The following is a 26326-nucleotide window of genomic DNA, read 5'->3' on the forward strand; positions in this document are numbered from 1 at the left end:
ACAATTTTATATGGAAGGAGCAGGGGAGGGGAATTAATTTCAAAGAGCCAGCACAGACATAATAGGCCGAATGACCCCCTTCGGTGCTTTATCTTTCTGTGTGTGGGCAATTCCGTGACAACCATTATGAGCAGGCAGGATCCAGTTTCATTGTACAATGAATCACGCAGCTTCAAATGGAAAGCAAAAGGATTTGAAACGTTAAGAATTTTCCAGCAGGCAAAAACTAAGCTTCAATGAACAGCGATGACTCAATATTAACAGCAATTTGTCAACTGTCAACACACATTATATTTCCCAAATTGGGAACTACATATAAATATTTCTTAGGTGGTTTATTTTAAATGAAAGGCTTAAATAAATCTTTAATGATCAATCAATGCAATTTGAGGCCTGGCATTTGCATTTTAAAACACGATTTTAGAAATAACTTTTTTTAAGAATAATTTTACTGACAAACATTGCAGCTGGGTGTCACCTGGAAAATTAAAAGATAGTGTTATGTTGTGTACAGAGCACAAACATTCATTATTAATGCAAGCTTCAATATGCATTTAAACACAGCACATTGAGTAACTGGACGTAATCGATGAGCAGGCTTATATTTTCAGGGCTTGGTGAAGTGCTAAATCCCAGTGGTGCAAAAATAAATTGATAATTTACATGGGAATTTGCACTTAATAGTCAGCAGTGGTATGGAGTATGGGAGATTACATGCAGCATTGAAATCGAAGTGATCATTCATTTCTAGGATAAACAGATGACAGTGAATTCCAGGTGTTCTTTCAATTTGACAAAAGATCCTCATAACTCACTTGTGAATGGAGTACTTATGAATTATGTTCCTTTTATACTTGTGGAGACATGCTGTTAGCTCACTGTCATCACTGGTGCATCCTCCACTTATATATCATTAAATGGACCTGGGAACAACTGACCAATGATTGTTTGACACCCGGTAATAATCTATAACGCAGTCCAGATTCCAATCTGTTGCTTCATTTCCACTAACCAGAAATCATAGTTACTAACACTGAGAGTGACTGGCACTTTCATTGCTGTAAGCAGAATACACGGTATGAGGTCCAGAAATGCCCAAATTAGGCTATGTATTTCTGCGAGCATTTATCCAAAGAAATAGAAGATGTGACTAAACTGGAGAGCAAAAGCAACAATGGACTTTTCTTCTATTATTCATGTTACTCATATTTTAGCTCAAGAATCCAAAGTGAATGAATAAAGAGTAAAGAGGGAAAAAAATGAAAACTTATGAACAAAGACCGCTAATGACTGAGACATTGGGCCTGATTTTACCATTTTCATTCTAAGTGCCAAACCTGGGTGTAATGCAGATCCAACTTAGGAATCTGCTTTCAGGCGTCCCCATACACACTCAGCCATCTCCAGTCCCATTCCAGCAGTAGGCGCAGTTTAGCGCAGCTAAAATGATCGGAACTCTGAACTGCGCATGTGCAGTTGGAAAAAATATGAAAAAGCACGCCCATATCAGATCGCTCCCGAAATGCAGAAAGCAGAGAAAGCGGCCCGGGAGTGAAAAGCGGGAGCGATGGCCCCCATAGACATCATTGTCCTCCTTATCCATCCCCCCACTACCCACACACATATCACTGTCCCTCTTATCCATATCCCCACTACCCACACACATATCACTGTCCCTCTTATCCATACCCCCACTACCCACACACATCTCTGTCCCCCTTATCCACCCCCCCACTACCCACACACATCACTGTCCTCCTTATCCAACCCCCCACTACCAACACACATCACTGTCCCCCTTATCCACCCCCCCACTACCAACACACATCACTGTCCCTCTTATCCATACCCCCACTACCCACACACATCACTGTCCCCCTTATTGCCCCCTCACTACCTACACGCATCACTGTCCCCCTTATCCACTCCCCACTACCCACACACATTACTGTCCCCCTTTTCCACCATCCCCACTACCCAGACCGATCACCGCCTCTGCACCCCTCCCCACCGATCGCCCACAGAGTGGCAGCAGACCCTCCCCGCCCCTGCCACCAGAGATCCCTCTGCCTCCTCCCCCCTCCCCACCAGTGAACGATTGGGCCTCCCCCCCCGCCAACAATGATCTAGACTTACTCCTCCCCCACCCACCCCCAGACCATGATCTGGCCTCACTCACCATACCCCCAGATAACAATGTAGCCTCACTCCTACTCCCCCCTCCAGAGAATAGTCTGGTCTCACTCCTACTCCCCCCTCCAGAGAAACATCTGACCTGCCTCCTCCCTCTCCCCACCGGACAACAATTGGCCCTCTCCGGTTCCCACCCCACCCCTCCGGAGATACATCTGACCCGCCTCCTCCTCCTCCCTCCCCCCAAACAGACAACGATCTGGCCTTAGTCCCCTCTCCCCTCCCAAATGGAGAACAATCTGACCACCTCCCTCCTTCTGCCCTCCCCCCACCACTGATCTGAGTCAGAGAGCTGTTGGAAGCTCTGAATGTGCTCTTCGGCAGCTAAGAGCACCCGATTCAGACTTTAATTCAGCAGGTTCATTCTGGATCGGCAAACGCAGTGGTAAAGGGGGAAATGATGATAGAGTTGGGCGGGAAGTTCATTAATTCAATTTAAATGCATGCAAATGCATTTAAATCATCGTTCTGCCCGTTCTGGGTGCAAAGCGGATTGCCACCGGTCCTGAGTTTCGGTAAAGTGGCAATCTGCGCGGATGCAGGTGCAGATCGCGATAATGACCTCACACCCGACTTTACCACCTTTTTGCACCCGAAAATGGGCATGAGGCAATGTTAAAATAGGCCCATTTTTTAGTGCTGTATTAAGAAACCAATACAGGATATTTTTTATTCATTCAGAATGTGTAAAAACTCAAAGGAGAGCAAAAATGACTAGGGGGATTTATTAACTGAACTCCCATGGGCATTTCTGAGGGTCAATTAATATTTATGCAAATTCATTAATTAATTCATCAATGCAAATATTCCTTTTGGAATCAATTTCACTTTATTAATAACCCTTCTAATTAAGTCACATTGAATGCTATATTCAAAGAGAATCAGATTAAATTTCAATTCAAACTATGGCAAATCATAACATATATTGAACATATGCCATTCAAGAACATAGCTTCTGAATTAACTTATTATAATTAACGCATCATCTTAGATTGTTACAGCTAATTTTCCATGGAAGTACATTTAAAAAAGAATATGAAGTTTGTTTTTATATATAAACTTACATTTATTTCATTATTTAGAAAAATAATTATACTTGTAAACTGAATGTTTTAATTGCTCTCAAGATGTACAGAGGTGGGGTGAAATGACGGTTTAGCCAATCAAGAATTTAAGTTGTAGGGCTTGGCTTAGAAGTATAACTTATTCTTTTTGGAAATGATGGACTGTAACACAGGAGTTGTAGGAGTGGATGGCTCCTCAGCTGTGAGTATGGGGTGCAGGATCAGGGCTACGATGTTGGAGACCTATTTCCTGACCATGCCGGGAGTTTACAAGGTTCTGCACCAGCAATAGACCTTGAAATCTCGAGATGACATAATTAGTTTTCATGGTTATGACTCAGTTTGGTATCAGTAATGTTGACAAACAGTTTTAATATTTACATAGTGTCATATCATATCATTACAAAGCACTTCACAAAATGAATTATTATAGTTAGACATTACTGTGACGTGGTCTTCACTGATGGAAGGTTCAGAAGACACAAGTTAAAATGTAGAAATTCTGCAGTTTAAAAAAGGGAAAAAGACTAACGTACGTTCAATGAAGGAGTAGCAAACTCGTGCAGTAAGCTAACAGGAAGATCCAGTAAAGCATGCATTATAATTGGATTCTCGTGTCAGTATGGCTGCTTTGTGGAGATTTATATGCTGGAATGAAGGATATGGGCTGGAATTCTCCACTTTCGCTGTGGCTGGGATTCTCCAGACTCGCTGCTGTGTATGGAGCTTTGGTTGAGCATCAAGTTCGCCATTCTCACCAGCAGCGGTGTCGGGGCTTATGACATCAGAATATTCTGGCCATGGTGAAAATGCAGGGAGGAGGAACTGATAAACAGTAAAATGGCTTTTTGAGCTAATTATTATTTAGTAGTTCTTGGACATGTACAATCTATACCTCACAAGATTTTCTTCAAAGTTTTTTTGTATAACATAGAGGATGTCACTTTAAACAGCAATTTATATTTAAAGTAAAAGTAAAGTTTATTGGTTAGTCACAAGTAGGCTTACATCAACATGACATTGAAGTTACTGTGAAAATCCCCTAGTCACCACACTCTGATGTCTGTTCAGGTACACTGAGAGAGAATTTAGCATGGCCAATGCACTGGAGGAAGCCCGTGCAGATACGGGGAGAACATGCAGACTCTGCACAGACAGTGACCCAAGCTGGGAATCCAACCCGAGTGCCTGGCAGTGTGAGGCAGCAGTGCTAACCACAGTGCCACTGTGTAATGCGTTTTGTGTAATGAGACTCCCAAATATTTTGCAGGAAAAGTACTGGATACTAAGTAGCGGAGAAAATATGGAAGTCACCAAAAAAGCTTGAAAAATATAACTTTTGCATTGCTTTGAAAGATGAGGAGAAAGCTAGTGCTGCAAAATAATTTAGGGGAAGGAATCCTAGAATAAAGAATTGATTAATGGATTTGCTGTTAATGGTGGAGCTCAGGGAAGGGAAAAGAATCCAGGAGCAGATTCAGAAAAGTGGAAGCAGAAGCTGGAAAAGATTTTTTAGAAGTTAGTGGAAAACAAAACCATGAAGAATTGGAAGGCAAAGGTTTGGAGATGATGCACTAGGTTAAGGTAGCTAATGGGGTAATTGAGTACCTATGACCAAGGCATGGGTAAGAGTTTCACAGACAAAGGAGTGAAGGAAGGGGATAGACAGGCAGTTATACAGAGGTGGAAGCAAATGGTGTTGCTCATGGATCAAATATGAGATTTGATACTATCTTCAGGACGAATAAGATACCAAGTTCAATGTGGACTGCGTCTAGGGATAGAGGAGGATTCGGTTTCTAATGCTGTTTTTTTGACAGGGGAGGAGACAAGTGCTAGAATGGCTTTACATTTGTTAATGTTGAGCTGAAAAACATTTAGGTTTAGTTGGAATATGTCAAAATGGTTGTTTGCTTATTAAGCTCCAGTAGTCAGTGTAAATCCTTTGAATAGTGTGATCAAGGCTGAAATTGGAATTTTGATTCAAAACTTAAGTTTTCAATGTTTTAAATAGATCCCGGGGCACATGTTGTCTCTTGGTCACATCAAAACCTCTGAAGCTTTGCATTCTTAAACTGCTTGGATGTGTTGTATCAATATCAATGCATTCAAATGGGGATACTTTTAAACATCTCAGTAGATTTGAATTCATCCTCTTTATATCTATGTTAATTGACAAACAATTTGACATTCAGTTTTCTCATTAACTTCCATTGACCTGCCCTTTTCTCTTTAATATATGGGTGACTTGGATGGAGACCTCAGTATAGATTTCTTAGATTGCAGAATGATCACATTATGAAGTTCTATGCCATTCATTACAAGTGAACATGGTTTGGACTCAGATGTCCACCAATAAAGCAAACTGGCTTGGATCATGAAGATGAGGGACTATCCATTTATCAGGGCAGTCACTTTATTTATTAAAGAATGGCCTGGAAGCCAGACTAACAGATATACAAAAACATACTGGGTGCATTTTTTCTGGGAGAGAACAATTGCGTACATATCCAAGAAAAACACTGAGGGAGAAGGGGGGAATAAAGTTCAGCAAAAAAAAACATGATTACAAGTCAAAAAATGCAACTAATTTCACTGAAGTTCTCAAATGTTATTATTCACCACTGGAGTTTCACACAGAACAGAAAAATTGAGCTTAGAACTTCAGGTCTGCATAGCTCCATGGGATACATATTCAGTAATAGAATTCATTATTCTCTGAGGACAAAGAAGCAATATCTTGTACAGTGATAAAATATTACATTGTGCACAGACTCTTAGGGACAGAACAGCATTTTAAATTTCAGGAATACCAGACTTACTCCCAATGGGAAGAATAGCAGAAATGTAAGGGATGTGTGCGCTCAAACCCTCATGACCCTTGAGTGGGATCAGACAACGGATATCAATTTTGTGGAGGGTACAGACCACCAGAGAAGTTTGATCTGCTATTTCCTTTCTGCCTTGTACTGAATTATAATTCATAACCCTAGCTACTCTATTGAGTTGCAGAATATGAGATATCGGAGAAAACAACCGATGAACAATAATGAAAACAATCAAAGGAAAAGTTGTGGTCTCACAGTACAAGCTCAGCACTGTGGCACTGTAAGAAATCAGCTGAACACAAATGTTACATTCTTCCAAATTAAAGTTGGCAGATTTCAAGGCATTAAACCTTTGAGTACTGGGCAACAAATAAAAACAGAACTGTGTTCCAAAGGTTGGGAATTACAAACTATCTTTGTGCTCATAAATTTAGTAGAATGAATTACAGAATATACCAATTAATCATATTTCTATGTCAGCAGAGTTGAAGCTATATTCTCAAATGTTATTATTCACCACTAGAATCTCAGTGAGTTTTAACTTTTGTTGCAAATTATCTGAAATGAGAATGATAAACGTTTTAGAAGCTGAAACGATATTCAGCTATCACAGGGTTAGAACGTGCGCGCTTTGGCTGGAAGTAATTAGTACACAATCAGGTGCTACATGACTTTGAAACCTTCTGCAACATTGAAAGAGGAGAAGAGAGAATAAAACTCCTTCATGAAGATGGATCTTCCTAAAATGATTGAATATTACAGCACAAAAGAGACCATTCAGTGCATTGATCCCGCACAATTCAAATGTCTATTCAATTCCCTGTTGAAAGATATTAAATCTATTTCCAACACTCATTCAGGCAGTACATTCCAAGTTCATAGCTACTCACTGTATAAAACACATGTTCTTCCTGTTGCCTTTGATTCTTTTTGCCAATTACTTTAAAACTGTGTCCTTTGGGTGTGGACCCTTCTGCCACGGGAAACAATTTATCCATATCTACTCGGCTAAAATTGTTCACGATTTTGAATCACTCTACTACATCCTCTTGATCTTCACTGCTGTAAGAACAACCCCAGTTTCTGTAATCCCTCATGTAGCTGAATTCCCTCATCTCCGGTGCTATTCTCCTTTGCACCTTCTTTGAGGCCTTGGCATCCTTCCTAAATGTGCTACCTAGAATTCAATACAATGCCTGTGATTGTCCCAAAACAAAACAAAGTGCCCAAAGGGCACGAAACAGGAGTATTTCCCACCTGTTTTTTGGGCGCACTTACCAGAGCAAATCTCCAACACTGAGCATTGCAGGATGCCTCAGCATGATTCCCTCTGGAAAGCAGGGAGTGGGGCCTATTCCCATGCGAGAGGCCAGCAACATAGTGCTGAGTAGGCCACTACGCATGCACCGATTTGTTAGTGCGGAGATTGGTGAATGTGCACTGGCCTTCCTGCCACCTCCCAATCATTTGCCTCCAATCACTGGCCTGCTCCACAACCCCCCTGATCGCAGGCCTTACAGATCCCCCCTTCCCTGCACCTGATCACTGTACTGGACTTCCCTAGGCTAGCTCTGATCACTAAATTAACAACCAAATTGGTGTCAAAAACTACCTGGTTCACAAGTGCCCTTTAAGAAAGAAAATCTGACAGTCTCATTCTGTCTGCTTTATAGGCGACTCCAAACCCACAAAAATGTAGTTGACTTTTTACAGAGTGCTGAGACAGTCCAGCAAGCCATTCAGCTGTATCAAACAACTATTAGCAATGTAACTGGACAGAGCATCCAGCATTGGGCATAGCTTTGGACGTGGCAAAATAATGCACATCCAGTCACGTCAACCCAACTATCATCCTTTTCTCCTGTCACTAAGTCAGTGTTAGACACAATTTTCCAATCAAAAATTTTACTTATTTGACCAGACAGCCATGTGGGACCTTGTTAAGATTCATGGCAAAATCTGTATAGGCCACCTCTACTTCACTGTTCACAACCAAAATTCAGCTCATTTATCTGTAGTTATTTAGATTAACCCTTCTTCCCTTTATAAAAAATTTAGTGACATTGAAAATCCTGCCAATCCCTTGGCAGCACTCCTGTAGCTAGAGAGCTTTGAAATATGGGCCTCCAGGATTCTGTTCACCCCAATGAAGATGCAACTTTAGGGTAGGCAGACAGGGCACAGATGGGAAGACCACCATGCCCTATTAAGGCCCTTATATTGCTCCTTGAAGACCTTTTCCTGCCCAGCCTCGACTTTTAGACTGGTGGGTGCCAATTGGATTAGTGTGCCGAATCGAAATAAGGTGCAATCTTACCGCCATTCACATTACGCTTCTGTTGCTGTGAAGATGGAGAATTTTGTGACAATTGGACAATCCCTCTGGAATGAAATGTTGGATAATTCCGGACATTCTCTATATCCTCGATATCAGGCAGGAAGTGGGTGGGTGCGGATTGTGGCAATGGCATCTAGTCTGATGACCTCTACTGTACAGATTTGGGAATCCTTGCTTCAGGGACCTGGGAACTGAGTCACCCCTGCATCCTGATGTCTGGGATCCCTAGTACTTATCTGAAATACATCCTGGGACTTAGGCTCCAGCAGGGTGCTGCAGTAACTCTTCTGGCCACTGCAGTGCTCTCTGGAAGGGTTGGAGAGCTTTCCACTAATAACGACTCATACCATTAACTGGGATTCTCCATTATCGCTCATGGCTGGGCTTGTCCAGCCCTGCTGGAGTTTGCTGAGCACCGAATTCTCCATTCTTGCTGGCAGCATTATGCTATTGGAGAATTCTGGCCTTTATTCTTTCTCTCCCAGATGCTGCCAGACCTGTTGAAATTTTCCAGCATTTTCTGATTGGCCAATGGCTCTCAATTGTGGGACTTTCATCCACACATGGATGGATGTCCTGTCGTGCCTGCTACCAATCAATGTTCAACTGGATGTAAAATGGCAGTGCACCTCTTTTACTCGATGGGGATGTTTTCCCCACTAATTCACGGGATCATGGTCACCAAGCACTTGCTATACTATAAATTCAGGTGTTAATGTATTTAAAAAACAATGCTGTTTGACATTTATCTACATATACTTTCCCGTCTGCTAATCAATTCTGGCTCATATTATCGTCACTAAAAATTTCTCGGCTATCAATGGGAAGCTGACTGGCCTTTAAGTGTCTTTTTATTCATTCATGGGACATGGACGTGACTGGCTGGTCAGCATTTATTGCCCATCCCTAGTTGCCCGAGTGCAGTTGAGAGTCAACATTGCTGTGGCTCTGGAGTCACATGTAGACCAGACCAGGTAAGGACGGCGGATTTCCTTCCCTAAAGGACAGTAGTGAACCAGCTGGCTTTCACGGTCATCGGTAGATTTTTAATTCCAAATATCTTTATTGAATTCAAATTACACCATCTGCTGTGGTGGGGTTCGGACCCAGGTCCCCAAAACATTAGCTGAATTTCTGGATTAATAGTCTAGCGATAATACTACTGGGTCATTGCCTCCCTAACCATATTAATACGCAGACCTAAGCAATACAAAGTTGGATCTTTCCTAATTTTTGTTAGTCGTTGAATAATCCAGTGAAAAAAGGGACTTGCTGTTGATAACCTCAGACTGTCCCAAAAGGCTGAAAGGGAAATGAAGTACTTTTTAATTGTTGTTACTGTTATAAGAAATGTGGCAACCAACTTTCCACAACAGTGTCTGCAAACAGCAATGTGGTGATAACCAGATAATTTCCTATATTGGTGTTTGTATAGGGATCAATATTAGTCAGTAGAGTAGAACTGCTCAAACTTGGAATCTTTTACATAAATGTGAGAGGCGAAATGGCGGTGGTGTCTTGATTTGAAAGAAGACACATCATATACGAACACTCCCTTAGCACTGCACTAAAGTGTCAATCCAGATTTTGTGAAATATATATTGTATATGAGGTGGCTTCCTCTCCATCTTGTGATAATACTGAGGTCATATTGACAATAGAAGTGTTTTTTTGCTTTTATTCATATTAGACCTGGCAGGGTTCTCTTTATCAAAGGAATTCACAGATATGGATCAGGTGAAAATATAATCATAACAAAAAATTTCATTTTCTCCACTGGTATGTGTTAAGTGTGTATCAATTGCATTTGCAGGAGGCATCCTCACAAGATTTGGAAATTGAGCCAGATCAGACATGCATGTCATTACACAGGGATAATTTTAATTAAATATTCTAATTTAAACTTGTAGGGAATAATCATTTAGCTGTTGTATGGTAAACGGAAAAGTGATAGGCAGATTATGCACAGTTAATGCCCAAAGGAGTAAATGTGGGACCCCATGCAATTTGTTCTGGTTTGTCATCATTATGAAGATTATCAGAACAGTTAAATCAGAACACAGAGCCCATGCTTGAAGAAGGGTAAATTCAAAGCTAATCTGCAGGAAAATTAGGCTCAACTTTAATGCCACCTTCGAGCAATAAAGAAGCCAATTAAAATAAGGCCAAAGTTGATTACCCATTAAGATTGTGCAGCCTTCCCATCATGCCCTGGCATTAACCTACCATTAATGCAGAAACAGCCTCTACCTTCTAGCATCTGTCAAAAAGCCCCATCCAGCTTTGCCCAACAGCAACTGAGAATCCCTTTAAATGTTACTGGGATGGCTTCTGACATGTGCAACCCATGGTTGGTGGGATTGAAGACTGCCTGCCAGAAAGGACCTCAAAGCAAACTGGTACAATTAGCAGTTGTCTAAACTTACTTTGACTATCTTCCCAATTTCAAGCATGAGGGGGGGTCAGAGGTTACCCCTAGGGGGATATAATGGAGCCAGCAGCAGATGATGATGAGTATTTCCTCCATAACAGTGACCATGGCTGATGATCTGGGTTGAACTTCCTCAAAGAGGATCAGTTTCCACCATTGGAACTGAAAATAGGAACCAGCCCTCGCTCCTATGAAAACAGGACGGCAGTTTGTCAGTGGCGGCCAATTAATAGCCATCCCCTGCCGCTGCTGGAAGAGGAGATTCCAAAAACATCCCCATCCTCAATGATGGTGGAGCCTGGTACATCAGTACAAAAGATAAGGCTGAAGTGTGTACCATAATCCTCAGCCAGAAGTATGGGGTGGATAATCCATCTCAGCCTCATAAGAATATAGGATGCAGGATTAGGCCTTTTCGCCCCTTAAGTCTCCTCCATCATTCAATGGGATCGTGGTTGATCTGATCAGGGCCTTTACTTTACTTTCCCTGTCCACCCCATTACCTTTCATTCCCTTACAGATCATCAGTCTGACTAATCCAGCCTGCAAAATATTTCATGGCCCAGCCTCCGTCGCTGTCTGGGATAGTGAATTCCAAACATTAGTGACTCTTTGAGAGAAGGATTTCTTCCTCTGCTCAATCTTAAATGGGTGAACCTTATTTTGAAACTGTGATCCCCTGGTTCTAGATTTCTACATGAACATAAGAACATAAGAACATAAGAAATAGGAGCAGGAGTAGGCCATCTGGCCCTTCGAGCCTGCCCCGCCATTCAATAAGATCATGGCTGATCTGTCGTGGCTCAGTTCCACTTTCCCGCCCTCTCCCCATAACCCTTAATCCCCTCTCTTATCAAAAACCCATCAACCCGCTTCTTAAAAATATTTAGCGAGGCAGCCTCCACCACTTCAACGGGCAGAGAATTCCAGAGATTCACCACCCTTTGAGTGAAGAAGTTCCTCCTCAACTCCGTTCTGAACCGCCCCCCCTTTATCTTGAGGCTGTGCCCCCTAGTCCTACTGTCTTTTTTGAGCGGGAAACATCCACTCAGCAGCCACCCTCTAAAGCCTCCTCAGGATTTAATATGTTCCAATAAGATGACTTCTCAGTCTTCTGAATTCCTATGAGTATAGGTCCTACCTGCTCAATCTTTCCTCATAAGGCAATGCCTCCATCCTAGTAGTCATCCTAATGAACAAATTAGCTTATCTATTTTGTGGAACTTTTTGAGATTTCCCGTGTGGGTGTGGAGAAGACCTCAAATTGAATCATTGTTGCACCTTGGGACCCTGAGGAAGTTCCGATGCTCACACTTGTGCAGTGCTTCTGTGGGAAGTCAAAACTATCAATAATTGGTTGCACTTTGCCTGAATTGCAGGACAATTGCCAAGGACAGTGAGATCAAATGGTCGGAACAATGAACTCTGGGCTCTTTGTATTTGCAGATGTAAAAAGATTGTTCTCCCCTCCCAATAGTGTTGACCCCCTTCTGACAGTGTTGACCCCCTTCTGACAATGTCCATCCTCTCCTCACATTGCTTACCTCAGCCCAATGTTCACTCCCTTCCCATAATGCTCATGCCAACAATTCTCACTCCCCCTGACGATGCGCACTCCATCCCAGCAGTGCTTCCTTTCCCAGCAATGCTCCCTCATTCCACTCCCAGGAATTCTCACTCCCTCACCTGACCCAGCTTTTGGAATCCCTGGCTGCCGTCTGCCCAATGCCAGAAGAGTCATCATTGTTGGGTTGTGCAGGGAGAGGGATGACAGAGAGAGAGTGAGCCCCGAGGGCATTGAGCATGTTGGGAATGGGGGGAGGTAATCATTGTCAGGGAGTGAAGAAGAGCATAAACAACGTCAATGTTGAGAGAGGGGATGAAAGACATCAGAGGTGAGTGAGAGGGTGACAATGTTCTGGGGGAAGGAGTGGTAAACAATTTTAGGGAGAGAGGGTTAAACAATATCAGGGAGGGAGGCCTTGGACAATGTTGGGAAGTAAGGGACCAGATGAATATTGCCAGGTAGTGAAGGAAAGACATGAGCATTGTTGGGTATTAAGGAGTTGAATGTTGTCACGGGGTGAGGATTGTTGGGATGAGGGTTTGAGCATTGTCAGAGCTGAGGGAAAGAGTAAGCATTATTACGGAGAATGAATGTGTTGAATGTTTTCAGAGGGGTGAGAAAGGGGTAAGAATTCTGCTGGGGATGGAGGATGATCATTGTTAGGAAGGTATGGGGTGAGTATTGTGGGGGGGAGCATTGTCAGTGTGTGGGGGGACATGGAGAATGATACAGTGATGGGTGATGGAGATTGGTTGTGCAACATTTGGTGTGGCAGCTCCATTTAAAAAAAGTATAATTTAATGAAGTGCAAACAGACTTAGGCAGCATGACTTTATCCTTGACAAGAAAGGGTTGGAGGATGGCTTTGCTGGAATTACATTTACCACTTGGCCTCCCCACTCTGTTCATTGCTGGGTTCGAACTGGAAGGAGAAAAGGCTTCAATGTAAAATGGCAAGTGGGTAGATTAAATTACAGCAGTGGGTGCAAATGCTTCACTGCTGACTGTAAAATCTGGGCCTTTGTGTTCTTCTCACAACCCGTTTTCCTATCTTTACGTCATTAACAAATTTGACTCCAATACTCTTTGGCCCCTTCATCCAAGTCATAAATATAGATCCCTGTGGTATATTACCATCTATTGGTTCCCCCTTGTCTATCCTGCTTGTTATATCCTCAAAGAACCCTGGTAAATTTGATTTCCCTTTCTGAGAATCATGTTGACTCTACCTGATTCTCTGATAATTTTCTAAAAGTCCTATTACTACTTCCTTAACAATGGATTCTAGCATTTTATCAATGTCAGATTACGTTACTTGGCTTACAGTTTTCTCTTTTTTTGCCTCCCTCATTTGTTGAATACAGGTGTTGCATTTGTGTTTTTCCAATCACTGGGACCTTTCCAAAATAATAGTGCTGTCATCAATCTGCTCCAGTCCCTGCAGTCCTTGCATTCATTCACAAAGGCTTAAAGAACCTCAAATTTTTGGGGCTAGTTCAAGGATTGAGGATCCTCCAGTAATGCCTTCTTGATCCCCATACTTGCCTCACTTGTAGTCACACCTTCCTGTTCCTGATCGCAGATTACATCTAATTTACCTAACCTGGGATGTAGTTGCCTCCTGGAACCAAATGTCCAGGTAACTTCCCCTTTCCCTTATGTACTGTAGTGTAAGAAGTTCAGAATCTAGCTGAACAACTCTGAGCCAAAGATCTTTGAGCCACAGATACTACAGATGTGGTTACTGTGGATCACACTGGTGTCCACCAGCTCCCATATGCTACAGCCGCAATGCATCACCTTCCATCTTCATTGTATTTTGTTTAACCAATTGGGTTGTCAATTTTGGAAAGACCACTCAACAATAAGAACTTCTTTCTCCATTGTGCTGGATTCCCTCACTCAAACTCCCGAGTTCATTACTCTGTCTAGTAATACTCTTTCAAACTGGCATCCATTGGTGATGTGAGTGTGACTGTCCTTGACAAAAAAGGCAATGTTTAATTAAGTTTGGCATCAGGAAGCCTGAGAAAACTTGAATTCATGGGAACCAGCGGATAAACTCACCACTGGTTGGTATCATACTGAGCACAAAGATGTTTGTGGTTGTTGGAGAGAAATTACAGTCTCAGGACATCACTGCAGGAGTTCCACAGGGCGGTGTCCTAGGCCCAACCGACTTCAGATGCTTATCAATGCCCATCCATCTTTCACAAGGTCATAAATGGGTATGTTTGCTCATGATTGCAGAATGTTCACCACCATTCATAACTCATCAGATATTGAAGTAGTTTCAGTCTGTAAGCGACAAGCTCTGAACAACACTTAGTTTGAGCTGGGAAGTGGCAAGTTACAGTTGCATCAATCAAGGGAATGGTCCTTTCTTAAAAGAGAGAATCTCTCTAGTCCTTTCAGCTCCAGAAGCTGCAGTGGACAGTACTGGCGCTACAAGCAGGCCCAGAGCCTACGTAACAGGGGTCTTGGGCCAGAAAAACTTTGCTTTAGGAAAGGAGGATTGGTGAAACCTAAGGGGTGGACAAAGAGGAATTGGGGTGTTGGTGGAGCCGTGAGGGCAGGAAGGAGTCTGCATGGGGGTCAGAGCTTTTGGCAATATTAAAAGGAGGCTCCTGATGATGGTGCCCACTTTCCCTGCCCAAGGCCTGTCTTCCTCCTGTCCACATCTCCTCCTGCCAGCCTGGAAATTGAATAGGTCATTAATTGGCCACAAAAGCCCCTCAATTGAGGCAAGTTCTAGAACTTGCCCAACCTAAAGCAAAATTATGGAGAATTTAGCATGGGAAGGAAACCAGTGAGAAGGCCCTTTGAAAAATGTTACAGTTACCTTCCACTTACAAACCTGCTCGTGGGGAAATGCAAGGTTATGCCTCATGACCCCCAGTACTAGGTCTGGATCATTCATATATAACAAGAAAGGCAGGGGTCCTAACACCAACCCCTGTGAAAAGCAGAAGTTTAAATGTGGGTAATCTAAAATAAAAAGTATAAATTCTCTGACTAGCCTCTGTAGTTCTAGCCATTGTTCTAGCTATATCAATTGCTTTCTAGTTTTTGTTTATGTTCTTAAATCCTTCCCCAAGTTTTCTTCATTGCTTGCCCATCATTACTCCCACGGTAGCCTTCTGGTGTGCAATTATTGAGTTCTCTTTTGGGGATCAAACCTGAAGCGTTACTATAACTTTGTAATCAGAACACAAGGTGATTTTACATAAATCTCTTTTCTGGAGACTGTATCAGTTACTTGAGCGTGATGCAACACGAAGTACAACCTGAGACATTATTAAACCAAGTTTTAAAAATGTTTGAGAAGTTATTTGGTCCTTTTGGGCATCATATAAACTGAAACAATTTTTACAAATATTTTGATTCTGTCCAGCTCACTGCAAAATGTTTAAAATTCAGGAGTGGATATTGAGCAAGTGCATTGTCTTCTCACGGCAGTGCCAGTGTGGATTAACAGTCCTTGAGTGTTTACAGTATAACTTCATGACAGCTAACTGGCATTCCAAGTCTGAGTGTAAACCACACCCTAAACCTCCGTGCTAATTCTCCACAGAATGTTGTAGCCACAGTTTTAAGGACAATTAGGACAAGTTCCATCCATTCAGAAATGGAAAACAAAATCTGGAAAAATGAAACAAAATGAGTCTTCTTGATATAAAAACATAGGACTAAGTGCATTAAGATTTTATAGGTTTTGTACAGAAACTTGGACATGTATAATATATGAAGAAAGACCATTAAAGCACCAAACAAAGAAAACCCAGATGACTAGTGAGTGCAAGAGAATAGATTTACATTACAGAATTTAAAAAAATCAAAACCTGTAACATCTCTTGAAGCCACCATTAGCTGCTCCTGTTCTGTGCTGTATTTCCCTCTCAATACCTACCTTCACTGTCATTCAACTACCCTCAGAATTCTCTCCTGGCCTACGTATTTGCATGCCTGTGGTTCAGCACATCCAAGTATTATGATCTTCATTGAAACTGATAAGTTTTAAAAAGGTTCTTGAATTTCCAGTGACTTACTGGAATGATCACACAATTTCAAGTTTTAAGACTCATACAGTAATAAACAAACTAAAAGCAGCATTGTCTAAACACTATTCAGTAGGCAATTTATACTTTAAACTACAAAAATGATCTTCCATTTATTTATAAAAATCCCCTCCATAGTTATTCTTTGCTCTGTTCCTTAAGTGAGAACTTCATTCTCCAGGAACTGGTCTGAAGTTATTCTTGGCTCCCAATGGTTTGCTTCTTTTTTTTCCTTTTACAGCCAGATAATCCTTCAACTGATCTTCAACTGGGGTAAGGATTAAACTGAAGGCTCTTCCCAATAGCCAGAGCTAGATGAATCTTCCAATCCCATTTAAATTCTTACAAATTTGGTCTCTTCAATCCACGTGTGGGCTCCTATCCACATTCTGCACGATAAACAATAGAGACCAGCTCTGTCGATCTCTCTGCACTTTCTCTCCAATTCTTCCAGACTGATCTGTTTCTGTTTTGGCAGTGATATCTTGGGAAACCCTGTAAACTGATACTACAATGAATTGCTATGGACTCATCCCCTCTCAAAGTCCATCCCCACAACAATGTGAATCATATGGGCCTTGCATCCAGGTAGCAATGCTGATTAGTTATCCTCTAGATCCTCCAACTCCATCCAATCTTGAAATTAAATAGACAGTTTAAAGTATTACTGTTCATAAAACCTTAAGTTCCGAACACATCATAATGAGACTTGGGAGACTAGGGGCAGGATTTTCTGGCTGCACTCATCCCAAGGTTGGAAAATCCTATCTGAGGTTAGTGGACCTTTGCATAGTCCATGCCCACCCATTACAATCCCCCTGGCAGACAGGACAGGAAAATTCCTCTGCAACAGTCCATGCCCACATTATCACAGATGCTCTTAACATTGTGTATGAGTGTGACCACCTTGCACATTCTTACCAATAAAACAACCTGGCCCCCTTTAATGTTTAACAAACAAGCACCTAAGCATGTGGGTGGAATTCTGAACAGGTCACATGACACCCTTTATTCCTCCATTTTACCCTATGTTGAAAAGGCAGGTCCATGTGTGTTTCGCGACATTTAATTTTACCTGGGCCATAACACAGACATAATGTGGAGATGCCGGCGTTGGACTGGGGTAAACGCGGTAAGAAGTCTCACATCAGGTTAAAGTCCAACAAGTTTATTTGGTAGCAAAAGCCACTAGCTTTCGGAGTACTGCCCCCTTCACCTGATGAAGGGGCAGCACTCCGAAAGCTCATGGCTTTTGCTACCAAATAAACCTGTTGGACTTTAACCTGATATTGTGAGACTTCTTATTGCCATAACACAGACCCATGGAAAATGACCACACCTGGTAAATTGACCAGGTGTGAGGAAATGTTAACCTAATAAGTTACAAAAAACTCTGGAAAGCTCACACCTCGGAATTTAAATGGAAATTGAATAAATATATTATACAAATGCTGGAGATGAATGTAATTTGATTGAATATATATTAGATTCAATACATCGAAATAGGTACTGTAAAGGGCTGTTTATTTTCTCGCACTAATACAAACGGGAATGTAGCCTTTGTCTGAATTATTCATTGCAGCACAACGGTGGCGGTAATGTGAACTGGGTGACACTGATGTTGAAATTGCGGAGCTCAGAGACACAGGTAGAAGTGTTTGTCCACGCACCTTTTCCCTTCTGTTGACTGGTTCTCTCTTACGAATAGCCCCGTTTGCCAAGTTAGGACGGGTGAAAATTGCCACTGTCTTTTTCACACGTAACCCGATTCCACATTCGAGAGGATATCGCTTGGGCAAATCCGAGCCTCTTTCACATCAGTGAAAAAAACGATAAAATGTTTGGAAATTTGTGAAATCGTTTGGAACTAACTTGCAAAATAACAAATAAACACAAATATTAACTTTCAACACGCCCATATGTAATCATGTGTCATGTTTAACTTTGCTAGCGAGATTTGACAGAACATTTCAATGAATTTATTTCCTATAATGAATTAATAGCAGCGGCATCTTTGGGTGATTTATCCGCATTAGCAATGGGTGCAGTTCCGATGATCATTTGCAGTCTGTGCATCAATTATTTACCTCTGAGGTCATGTATCTGTATTCTGCAGCAGCTTCCAGATGCAGACAGACTATTGATCCCTATTTCCCCCGTGCATGTTTCAAATGAGGAATTATATCTGCATGAAACATTTACTTAGTAATGACAAACGGAAAATTATGAAGCAATCTGCTGCCTTATTGACGTTTTCACCAGCAGGGGACTCTCTCCACAATCTTACAGCACACATTTTCAAACCCAGCCAGGATTAATGGACGGGGAGAACTATTTCTAATATAGTATTTACAGACACTGGGGCGAATCCCGCTGGAAATTTAAAACCGATTCCAACCTATTCCCGGTCCTACTCACCAGATGAACCCCTGTTGTGATCAAAGACAGCGCGGTTAACGCCGCCCCAGATGTCAACACCGATTACCTGCGGGATCTTGAAAAAAAATAGGCGTTGAGGACATTTTTTCATATCTTGTTTAATCGAATAACCCCTTATTGGGCGGGTCATGGATTCCAATTACTGACACGGTGTAAAATCAGATTCTCTTTTTGAACCTTCACTTTTCGATAAGGTCATTTTACTCCATTGGCGAATGTTGTATTTTAAAGCTTTTCTAAAACTTCTGTTTTGTCGAAAAGATTAAAAACATAGGCTGCAGAATTAGAGTGTCCACTTGAGCTCTATAAAAGATGCTTGGACTAATGTCCACCCTCGCACTGGGAGGTCATTTTGATAAGGCTGGTGGCGTGGGTACAGGGAAGCAAGCTCACATTTTTCAGCATGGTCTCTTTTGGTGGCAGGTTGGCAGATCGTGGCATCAGTCGGAGTGCAATGTTACCATTTTCCATTTTAAGTCTTCAGCTAACGTGCCGTCTTAGCCTGAACGTTATTTGCTGTTGCTAAGTTAGTAGAAGGATTTGTTGGTTTACATGCTACTTAAACATCCTGAAACTGCTGGGCATAGTGTGGCACATGCCAAAGGCCTTGGTTTTGACTTCAAAGGTTCTGCTCAAACCACAAGATCCCATTTGACATGGCCATGAACTTTGACGTGTTGAGCTCCTTCCAGGCTGGAGCAGGTAGTATTCCAGCTATTGGATAAGGGTGGTCACTTCGCGTGTTAAGAGAGCTGGATACCTTTCGTTCTCACTCCTCAGACAATAGAAGGTGGAATGAACATGCAGCGTTGCCGGAATTGCAGGTTTCCTTTTTGGCGCAAGAGACAACTCATTGCACACACGTTGCTCTGTGGATGTAAACTCTGAGGTGTGCAACAACCAGAAAGGATTCCACACACTCAGTGTCCAGCTGGTGCGGCAATAGGTAACATAATGTACCTTGTATACTGGCAGTAATCTTATGCCTTCAGTCTGCAGCAGTCTGCTTAACCATCCTCCTTTAAATCACCATAACAAATCAGAGTGGCTACTGGGCGACAAGGGCAATCTGCTGCCTACCCGCTTTAAGTAATCCGTGCACTGATGGCCAGAAAGCCGTACAGCCACATTAAATGTGATTGAACAGGTCATTGGAATACTTAATACTTCCGTCTCCTGGACACCTTTGCAGGAGCCCTGCAGTATTCTGCAGAGATTGTTCTCCAATTCGTTGCACTCTGCTGCATCCTGCGCAAACTCACCTTCATAAGAAAACAGGCCTTGCTGGTATACACGGAGGAACAAGAAGAAGGAATGAGGCAACCAACACATTCCTTTGCTGGTCAGGCTATCTATGATCAATTTATCCAGCTGGAATACCAGTGAATACAACCTCAGTTCCCCATTCATCAACAGTCTCATATCTTACCTCCACCTCTGTCCCTCACCATCACAGCACCATCTTGGCCAAATCCATAAAATAACATTCTATTCAAAATTAATCATTCAAACCTTCTAATATTCCATACCAAAGTCAAATACCATGAAATTATAGAATGCCTACAGTGCAGAAGGAGGACATTTGGTCCATTGTTCCTGCACTAGCAACAGTCGCACCCATTCCCTATTCTCATAACCGTATGTATTTACCCTGATAATCTCCCTGACACTGAGGGGCAATTTAGCATGGCTAATCAGCTTAACCCACACATCTTTGGAGTGTGGGAGGAAACCAGAGCACCCAGAAGAAACTCACATATACATGAGGAGAATGTGCAAACTCTACATAACAATTAATATCTCTTGTGCTTTCCCTCAGCAGTTTTTCCTGGCTTTGTACTGCTAATGAATGCAGTACTACTCCAGTGGTTACAACACAGCTGGTGGAAAGCTGACTTTCAGTGGGGGAGGGGGAAGAGAATCTTTGGTGGCCTTTCGGGATGTGTCAAGCAACTCTGGGCCTCAAAAGCCCAGCTTTGGATTGCACCATCTCAGTGGGGGCAGCAGCAGTCTGTGTTGTCTCACTAACAGGCAACAGCAAAGACAGTTAGAGGTAATAGTGATGGATAGATAAATGCATACAGAAGGAGGACACCTGATATGTGCACCATGTGTTTCCACTGCAGTAGTGCCTCAGAATCTAGCAATGTGTTGGAAGACAGATTGTTGGACTGCTGTAAGGCTTTGCCAGCCTCTTTGAATATTGGTATCAGCAATTAGGATACCAGAGGTCTGAGCTTGTGTGGCCATAAGCTGGCCCTGCATAACAACTGCTGCAGCCATCAGATGTTGGATGATTTTTGCTTATGTTGCAATGGAAGCTGGACCATCAGTCATTGTGTTATGGTTGTGTCCACATTGTGCTAATAAATTTGGCCAGAACATCACATTAGAAAGGATGGCTTCCAAATTCTGCACAAAACTTGTGCCATGTCCCTCCATGCTTCTCAACCAGGATAGCAGACTTACTGATCAGCCTGCCAGTGCATTAAACTTTTCATTGTTCATATCCATCAGCCCTATTCTGTAGGCTACACTTCAAAACCCTCACCTGAGTTTTGTGCAGCAGAATTCATGTGTGACCTTGCCCTCTAATGAGCTGGTACCTACACTACCCTGGTTCCCTGCCCATTTTACTTATGGCTATCTTCTGAAGTACAGGTAATGTTAATATCTGTGCTGATGGCTGCAAGTATGCTAATAAGTGGCATTGTTTCTTCCTCATCATTGTCTGCCTGATCTTTCACCTCCTGCTCTTCTATCACTGTCAGACCAGATTTCAGTTCTTGGGTATCTGGAAGGAAAAATATACAAGGGGACATGAGGGGAAAAGGAACAGCAAAATATGCATACTTACACCATCTGCAGCTTGTAAATCAGAAGAGATTGTGAGATGAGGGGGAAGTGAAATGTGAGAAGGAGGAGTAGTTATAAGCGTGCCATCATTTTCAATTGTTTCAGTATTAGCTGTGCACAGCCTCAGCCTTGTTGCTCCAATGATGACTAGCATCATCCCCTTCATGGGAGATAGGTCCATTCCCCTGCCATTGAGCTCCTGTTGTCTCTGGTTAAGTGCCACCCTGTCCTATTGGAGAAAGGAAAGTGCGTATCATACGTGTTGCAGTTTGGATGATATGGCTACCATTGAAGCTGGTAATTGCTGTAAGCTGTTATTGTGAGGACTGCAGCAATACTAAGTAAAGGTACGATGATGAAGTGGGGCATTTCAATCATAAATTATAGGTAGTAGGTGAGTGATAGGTGTGTGGGGTCGTTGAAAAATGTGTGAAGCAAGTGGAGGAGTTGGTGGGGTATGGCATATAAGCAATCACTCATCTTGGCCACTTGTATGAGATCACTGGACTTGTTGTGGCATTACTTCTGGGATCTTTAGGGTACACTCTTGACACTGATGGCCACAACAAAAAAAACCCCATAGCCTTTTGTGAGTTTGGAGATTCCTGGACAGATGACATCAATCCTGAAGTCCCAAGGTCATAAAAGCTGCTATATAAATCTATATAATATAGTATCTTTCTTGATGTTCCGCTTTTTGAATCTCCATTTTAGCTACATAAAGGTTAAGCCAAATTAGGAAATGTCTGAATACCTATTTCTAGGACAATGCAATGTTCTTGAATTGTCCTCCTTGGTAAACATTTAGTTTCTGTTTAATAGGTGTTGCCACCTAGCAATTTATCCAGCTTAATAATGGTGCCAAACATGACTGCCATGTCATACATTCCAGATGCAAATTTTAAAGCCTATCAGTCAACACAGCCTTGTTTGTAAATACAATGCCCAATATTACTGAACAAATCTGAGGTCTTATAGTGACAACCATTGAAAATTATTCTAACACTTAATGTTATGTTAAAAATACATAGTATATGTAGTTTTTGTTGGAATAGAAATGAAACGTCATACAGTAGTAGTGACAAGATTGCACAAAAGTGTCATCCCCACAGTTTTTACCGAGTATCAGGATTTTGAAGATTTTTGTTGAAAAGGACATCATTTAATTCAGAGCAGCCATCGGAACGCCAATCCACAGAGAACGGAATAATCGCGCGTTCCTTCACCCAATGCCCCAAATGCTAAACCAACTTTTAACTTAAAAGCATTTCATCAGTCGTCAGCCAAGTTGCACTGCAGCCAGCGTAACTAACCTCTCTGTTATTTGAAATCGATTGGGGCGTGGGGTCGCATGGGGAGTGACACTTAGCGCATTCAATCGCTTATCTCTCTGACCTCGGCCTGTTCCTTTCCCTCTCGCCATATGGTACTCGAGAGAAATCCCGTCAGTACGAATTTGTGCCGACTGTATTATTTTCATCCTCTAAGGAGAAATGGGGGAAATAGATGTATTATGTTAATAGATTTCCCGCGCAGTATCTATTCAGAAAATAACCTCGAACAACCTCTTGCTCCCTGATGTAATGACAATATTGTAATGGCTATCCTGGGTGGAATTGAACTAAGCTAATCTTACTGAAACGGATTTAAGTAATTTAGCCATATGTGTGTTTTTTATGTTGGGAAGCATAACCTTCAGTTCAAACTAGCATTCGAGTTAAGAGAATGTTTTATTTAAGAGTGAGTAGCAGTGTTTGTTTTGTGCTGTTCCTTTTTAAGTCATGATTGCTTACAGTTTTGTATAACAGTTTGTCAGCTTGTGCCGATTTAAACAGTAATAGTCCCAGTTCAACATTTTGGCCTCTTGAACGTGGTATGAATAGTCCTTCAAAGCAGTACCCAGGTTGCTGTTCAAGGTCTATTTTGCTGTGGTTATTTGTTTCCAATGTAACTCTTCTGTCAAAAAAAAGTTTACAGTACATATCAGCCTTTCTGTAAGTCAGTAACCTAACAGGTGTCGGCAACATTGGCTTACTGGTAGTCTGTCGCCCCCAAAATCAAAAGATTGTGTTGAAATCTCACTAGAAATTGGTAACGAGGAAGTGCTGCACTGATAGGGATGTTTTTTTCCCGATGTGATATTGAAGCTCGCCTCTGGCAAGTGGATGGGAGATATTCCATTGTATTTCTCAAAGAAGGCCAAGGGTGTTCTCTGTGCCTTTGCCAATACTTATCCCTCAACCAACATCCAGCATGTTATTCTCTCGCTGTTGTTTGTGGGATCTTTCTGTATTTTGGAATGCTCTGAATTGGTGAACGGTGCTCAGTGTAAGTTCTCTTTTTCTTTCAAAGAGCTCAGTGCAGGGCGCTGTGCACGACACGCTCTTTTATCTTCAATGCAACAAGCTTCCACTTCAAATAAATCAGACGTGAGTATCCTGGTACTGAAACAAAGCCCACTTACTAATCTATGCCCAAGACAACAGAAACAGCAAGAAAACATTGGAAATATTCAGTGATTGATTACCTCAACTTTATTGACAAAACATCAGCAGAGCAGGTAACAGAATCTACAAAAAGAAAACCTCCTATTCAATATTTCAAAAATATATTCTTGAGCCTTTGCAGAAGATGAGTTGGAAGTTTTGTTATTTCACAATAAGGCTGTTAACAGTATTTGATTTGATTTATTATTGTCATGTATTATTATGCAGTGAAAAGTATTGCTTCTTGCATGCTATACAGACAAAGCACACCATTCATCCAGAAGAAAATGAGAGAGTGCAGAATGTGGTGCTACTGTCATTGCTAAGGTGCAGAGAAAGATCAACTTAATGCACAGAAGTCCATTTAAAAGTCTTTTGGCAGCAGGGAGGAAGCTGTTCTTGAGTCAACTGGTACTTGACCTCAGATTTTTGTATCTTTTTCCCAATGGAAGAAAAAAGAAAAGAGAATGTCCAGGATTTGTGAGGTCCTTAATTATGCTGGCTGTTTTGCTGAGGCAGTGGGAAATGTAGACAGAGTCAATGGATGGGAGGCTGGTTTGTGTGATGGATTGGGCTCCATTCAGGACCTTTTGTAGTTTCTTGCAGTTTTGTATAGAGCAGGAACCATACCAAGCTGTGATACAACCAGAAAGAATGTTTTCTGTGGTGCATCTGTAAAAGTTGGTGAGAGTCGCAGCTGACATGCCAAATTTCCTAAGTGTCACAGTAAGTGTGAGGGATAAAGCATGGCAAACGTTAACAACGATACTTGAAATGCAGTGTCATTTCAACACTCAGTGACCTGAAGGCTGTAAACAATTTTACAATGTAGACTTCAAATATTGTTTTACCTTGTGCTTCTAACTCTACTTTCAGACCCTCTCAATCATATTTTTATTTTAAAGTGCAGTTACACAACTGCTTTTGCATTACTACAAAACAGTTTTGAAAATGATGGCATTGCTCCAAAGTCCATACCTACTTGATTCAAAACAAGAAATTACAAGACCTCTCTGGGATCATGTCCTGCATTTTTGACAATCAACAGGAAGACAGATTTTAAAAAAATCCAAAAGCTTAAAACATGCTCGGGATTCATTGGCTAATTTAGCTAATGTTTTGACAAATGAATTCTCTGCCCACACCTTCATTTAGTGTTTGGTTTGGGAGCAAAAAAAAATTCTTAGAGCCCTCATCTTACACCAAGAAATGGATTTGTAACCAGGCAGTATAATTAGAGTAATCTGATGCTGGAATCACTGATAGTCAATGTTATTCAACAACCATGTATTGCTGAAATATCCTGGATATGTGTTTTTCAGTCATGAGAGAAGGTTGTATTGTAGAGCAAGATGATACTGGCTTTGCACCTAAGTAATAAATTGCTGCTCGCACAATTAGCATTGGATTAACATAATTGTCCTTGCCTGTTCTGCATAACATTTTAGACAGTCTTCAAGATATCAAGAGAATAGGAGAACGGGTGGCACAATGGTTAGCACTCACAGTGCTAAGAACACGGGTTCAATTCAACCTTGGGTGACTGTGTGAGTTTTCTTCAGGTACTTCAGTTTCCTACCACAGTCCAAAGATGTGCAGGTTAGGTGGATTGGCCATGCTAAATTGTCCATTGGTGTCCCAAGGCGTGTAGATTAAGGGGATTAGCAGGATAAATATGTGGATGGGGGATAGGGCAGAAGAGTAGGCCTTGGTAAGACTCTCTATTAGAATGGCCTCCTTCTGCAATGTAGGAATTCTATGAGATCAGCACCATTAAATGATAGAGCAGGCAGAAGAGGTTAAATTGCCTACTCCACTTCTTGTGTTTTACTCATCAATATCTGGCTTGAAAGCTCTAATTGTCCTAATGGCATTTCTTTTTTATGTGAAAGTAGTCACACAAAACAAAACTGTGGCAGCCAGCCAATTAACAAGATGGAGACATGGGGCCCAGTGAATTAAATGTTGAGGATGGGCAGCAAGACAGTGAACTCAGTGCCAACTGATGAGAGCACAAGGGCTGGTCCCATTTTCAAATAGTTGTTAGACCTGACTCTGAACTTCCC

This window comes from Carcharhinus amblyrhynchos, chromosome 10 (genome assembly GCF_965287045.1).
Source record: "Carcharhinus amblyrhynchos chromosome 10, sCarAmb.v2.hapA, whole genome shotgun sequence".
Lineage (NCBI taxonomy): Eukaryota > Metazoa > Chordata > Chondrichthyes > Carcharhiniformes > Carcharhinidae > Carcharhinus > Carcharhinus amblyrhynchos.